Source organism: Myotis yumanensis, unplaced genomic scaffold, assembly GCF_028538775.1.
Source record: "Myotis yumanensis isolate MYYU_CA2020_CCGP unplaced genomic scaffold, mMyoYum1.0.hap1 SCAF_4, whole genome shotgun sequence".
Lineage (NCBI taxonomy): Eukaryota > Metazoa > Chordata > Mammalia > Chiroptera > Vespertilionidae > Myotis > Myotis yumanensis.
In genome coordinates this window covers 46572882-46578717 of record NW_027223755.1, presented here as the reverse complement: position 1 = coordinate 46578717, position 5836 = coordinate 46572882, and positions in this window count along the sequence as shown.

Sequence of the window (5836 nt, the reverse complement as noted above, 5' to 3'; positions counted from 1 at the left end):
TTATAGTGAAGTGATGGTACATGTAATCCCTGACTGCATCTACTGAAGGTATTTACTCAGGAAATCAAAATCAATCAATTAAGTCATGAAAGGTGAAGAGAGACCCATTGAAATGATAGTAATGCTATATAATTTTTACTGCATTTTTCTTATAGAATCAAAAATCATATGCCTTTAATGATTGATCTGAAGAAAGAACATTAAAAATTAATTTTTGTGAGTAAAATTCTAATATATATGTAGACAGAATTTGAGCATTCAAGTAGAAAAAGTAAAGTCTAAAGTTTTGTACAGGATATTGAAATATGTATTCCTATAAAATTCAGTTTATACTTTACAGAAAACATTCTTAAATAAATGCAATCATAGATTCTGGTTCTGTTAGGACAATGACATTTTATGCATTATATTTTCCTTTCTTACAAAGAAAAGGAAGAAATTAAAATGTTATTACTAACTGAATGTTCTAATGACTGTTAAAAAATTCCAATACAAAAGTTAACCATATGTGCTAAGAGGAAATATAAATAAGAAATATTTATATAAATTTCTACAATGTTGTGAGTTATTTTTTTTCAGTTTTGCAATATTCAACAATTTTTGCTCTGAAGAGCAGGGAATGTCCAGCCGTAGTCTTCCTATAGTCAATTTTGCTTCATGAGTAAAGACCAGTTCTTCCCTCAAACAACTGATTTCCTGTTGTACCAAGCTTAATGAGAAAGACCCAGATAATATATTACTCTTGCCATTTTGAGTAGTATTTTTAATTTCTGCCCCGAACAGTGAGTTTTTCCCTTTTTCTTTTATGGCACATCACATACATGATGCGGTAATGTATACAACGACAATGTATTTCCTAAACTTTGTAATATTTTTAAATTACATGATTTTCCAATTTGCTCTCTTCTACTATTTAACAATTTCAATATGAGGCTTAACAAGTGCATTGGAAGGTAACATGGGTTAAGGGTTATGCACAGTTCTTACCAGGTGACTAGATGGTACAATTTCCTCTTTTATTGATCCTAAATGTACCAATACCTTGAGACACGATGGTTATGAAGCACTGCCTTAGAGCTTTTCTCCTGTACATACAGCCTATCTACAGAAAAATACTATTAATTGTGACTGAACAGTCATAACAAAGGGTGCCCATTACAAAGATAGCTTTGTCATTCTTCCTTTGCCTCAACAGGAGTGATGGGTTACATGCCAAGTGAGAGATAACGAGGCTTGTCAGGGAAACACTTGGTCAGGAATAAGGGAGAGTGGAGGGGGAAATATATACAGAGAATAAAACATAAAGAAAAATAAAGAGATTGAAATGAGTTTCAAAGAAAGGAGAGAGTCGAATGTCATCCACTTGTATAATTAGAATCAAATACTATAATATAGTTCTCCAAGAGTCACAAAAACGCATGATGGCCCTGGAAAAGGTAGGCAGAAAAACTCCCGGAGTGTTCACAGGCTGGCAATGGTTTGCTTTCTTACTAGAGGAAAAAAGCTTCAAAATATATGGAGCATTGGTACAGTCCCCAGGAGGATCATGCCTTAGGATTTTCATCAGAAACCCTGCATGCCAGAAACAATGAAAATAAAATGTATAAGGGCTAAAGAAAAAAAATCAAACCATGATCCTATTCTTAGTGAAAATGCCTTTCAAAAGTAAAATTAAGACTTTTTCAAATATTAAAAGAGTTCAGATAATCTATTGCCAACAGAATTGCCTTAAAATGTTTAATGGATTTTTTTTCAGCAGATGGGGAATTGTATACAGTTAATTTGCTATTTGGGTATAGTTCTTGTAATGGCAAGTGTATTTCAGATTCACCCATGTTCCCAGAGTCTGTACCCAGCCCTATTTCCCACCTGGTAGACCCTGAACTAAATTTCTATTGTTCACTGCCTCAGGGGTTTTAAAAGTACTGCGTAGCCCTAGCCAGTTTGGCGCAGTGGATAGAGCGCTGGCCTGCAGACCGAAGGGTCCTGGGTTCAATTCTGGTCAAGGGCATGTACCTAGGTTGTAGGCTCCTCCCTGGCCTGGAAAGGGATATATGGGAACTCTCTATGCTTTTCACTTAATTTTGCTGTGAACCTAAAACTGTTGTAGCTCAGTTGCTTGGGCATCGTCCCATGTACCAAAAGGTTGCTGGTTCGATTCCTGGTCAGGCAGGGCATATCCTTGGTGAGGGTCATGAGGGAGGCAGCTGATAGATGGATCGATGTTCTGCTCTCACATCAATGTTCCTCTTTCTCTCTCTCCCTTCCTCTCTCTCTAAAAATCAATAAAAATATTTTTAAAATGTATGTCTATTAAAAATATTTTTCAGATTTGCAGTTTTATTCAAGAGGGTAGTTCAAATTACCTAATTATTCCATGATTAAAAATTACTTTATTTCTAATCAGTAAACACTCCAATAAAAATAAAGCTTACGAGTGTAAGAACAACAGCAGTCTGCTCTTCTAATTATCCTTTCCTCTTGGTCATAACCTCTATTAATACCTTCCCAGTTTCTTACCTTGTAGTGCACAATTGCAGCATTTTTATAATGGTGATTATGAAAATATTCTTCAGTGGCAATTCAAGTGCAGTTATAGTTCCTTTAATCTGTTAATTTTGTTTTCTAGAGTTAAAAATTGTTACCAAACTCCTCCTCGCTCCAACCCCCCATATCTCTCCTGAAATACTTTGTCCTGTGATCTGACCAGATAACCAGGGAATTTGCTTTATCACTCTTATTTGGTTCTCTGTATCCTGATCACATGGCTTTTCTTTCTTGATTTTTTTTTAATGTTGAGCTAAGCACAGATTCCAGTTTATTAAGAGAAAAACTGTACATGTAACAAAGTAACAAAGTTTTTGAGATATAGATTAGCTGAAAATACCTTTAAAAAACAAACAAAAGCCAACAATAACCAAGAAAACCTTGTACCTAATTTAAATATCAGTTTAGAAAGTTTGGACCTGATTTTCCTGCAGACTTTTGAAGCCATTATATTTACTGTCTTCTCTCAACCTTTGCTGCTGAGAATGCTATTACAACTCTCAGTCACTGACATTTTGAAATTATCTCCTCTTTCTGGAATTTGTTTTATTGCTGTGAAAGTTCATAATAATGTAATTTCATCTATATATATATTTTAAAAAATTCATTGGAAGGATACTCAGTGATTTATCCCAACATGGATAGTTAATGCTCATAATTCTGGGAAATTTTCTTATTTGTTTTAATTATCCCCTCCTGGTTTCTCTCTGTTCTCAATTCCTAGAATTTTTATTAGTTGAAGACAGGATTACTGTAGCGTCTGTATTTTTTCATTCTTAATTCCTTTATCTTTTTCTTTCATATTTTATAAATCACTTAGAATTTAGGTCTAGACATCTTCTATCTCTGTCATATACTTAATACCTCAGATATTATTATTTTCTCATGTTCTGCATTACGTCATCCTATTCTGGTTTCATGATCAATGTCAACTTAATCTATCTGACTATGCCATTTGTAATTTTTAAATATGTTTTTTTATATTTCCATATTGTTATTCCTTCCTGTATGATTTTCATTCTCTTTTCAACCGTCCTCTCCCACTCTTATGTAGATATTTATCTTTTATATTAAATATTTTTAAATGGCTGGTGATTTATTAATGCTTCAATCGTATTTAAAAAATGAAACACTGTGTACATTGGTGGAATTCATAAAGTGGTAGGTTTTTCTGTGGAGCATGCTGATGAGAATCCACTTACTTTGTTGGAATGCAGACAGATGTCAAAATATAAAGATATTGTCTTTCTTCTCAGACTCTTCAAAGAAAACATCACTTTCCTCTGTGGTAAGGCAGTTTTTACTTTCTTTCGAGTGGAAGAGTCAGAGAGGGAGAAGGTGAGGTGGGAGTTTGGTAAATATTTCAGTGCTCTTGGAGATGTGCAGCAGAAGGGGCTGCCTGGTCACCATTCATTTAGAAAGTTGGCTTTTATTTAATACCTCTGTTTTCTCTGAAACACGGTTCCCTATCCTCTGTTATTCTTGATATTCCTGGGTCTAAAATAATATTCCTGAATGATTTATAGTTTAGCAAATTCTCATTTCTTGTTAGAAAGATGGGGGGATGGTGGTGGTGTGAAAGGAAGATTGTTGGCTCACAGCATGGGATGAGGGAGAAAATGTAGGGGCCTAATTGCCCTTAAACCTTTCAGTCAATTTCTTATGACTCCTTGATCCCTTACTTTCAATGATACTGATGCCTTTAATTCCTAAGCCTTATCAGCATGTTGCCTGTTTCAAGGATTTGTTTTTCTTCTTGCAAAGACTTGATACTAAGTTTTCTCACCTTCAGTTGCTTCTCTAGATATTTTTAGTCTTCCAAAAGCTTGCTGATATCTTTAATAATACTTTCTACCTCTTGTCTGTATTGAATGTTGGGTTAACACTAGTTACTGCTCCTGTCTAATTTATTGCAAATACAGGAGGGGAAATCAAAAATATTTTTCTAATTCATTATATTTCACCAGAAGTTATATAAAATAAAGCTTACCCTTTATCTAAATCTGAATTATTAAGCATGTTTTTATTTTTCTCTTTGCTGTTATCCTATGAGTGTTAACTTACTGTTTTGGTACACATTGAATGCCAATTATTTGTAAACATATTATCAAAACACTTTAGTTGGTGTTCCATTCATCATAATAGTTTTACATTGTGAATAGTTTATTTAGTTAGGAAAAACATAAATAATTCAGCAGTCGAAGAGTCACATTTAAGTGGTTATGAGAATTATACACAATCTATGCTTAATAAGTAAGATCTGATAAAGAAGTTGTCATATAAAAACAATGGCAAAGAAGGAAATCTTGCAACATTTGCAACAATATGGATGGATCTTTAATGCATTATGTTAAATGTAAGAAGTCAGAGAAAGATAAATGCTGTGTAATATCTCTTATACGTAAAATCTAAAAATGAACGTCATAAAAGCAGAGAGTAGAGTGGTAATTATCAGGGACCAGAGATGGGGAAAAAGAGGAAATGTTGGTCAAAGGGTACAAATTTCTAATTAGAATAAATTTTAGGGATGCAATGTACAGCATGGTGATTATAGTTAACAATACTGTATTACATAATTGAAAGTTGCTAAGAGAGTTGATCCCAAATGTTCTCACCACAAAAAAGAAATGGTAATTATGTGACACGATAAGAGTGTTACCTAAAGCTATGGTGGCATTCATTTTGCAATATATAACTATATAAAATCAACACCTGCACACCTTAAATTTACACAATGTGTGTCATATTCCAATTATCTATAATAATAAAAGCATAATATGCAAATCAACTGAATGGCCAAACAGTAGAAAGACCTTCTGGATGACCACGCTATGACATGCACTGACGCCAGGCCAGCCAAGGCGGGTGTTATGTGATTGGTCGCAGGGGGGTCGCCATTGCCCCACAATCACCTCACAGAGGGAGGTCCAGGCCAACAGCCAACGGGGCAAAAATCAGGGGACTCCATGATTGCCCCAAAGAGGGAGACCCAGGGCGCCCTCTGTGGGATGATCAATTGAGGACTCTGCCGAACCGGGCAACCAGGGGTGTGTGACAGCAGACGTGTGCAGTGCTGGGCCAAGGTGGGTGTGGGCAGGGGGCAGGGCTGCAAAGCCAGGGCTGCGTAGCCAGCAGCCAGGGGAAGGAAGTTCTACCCTTGCACGAATTTTGCGCATAGGGCATTAAGTCCTATATCATAAAAGGCTAATATGCAAACATATTGAACGGCAGAATGACCAGTCACTATGTCGTACACTGACCAGCAGGGGGCAGACGCTCAATGCAGGAG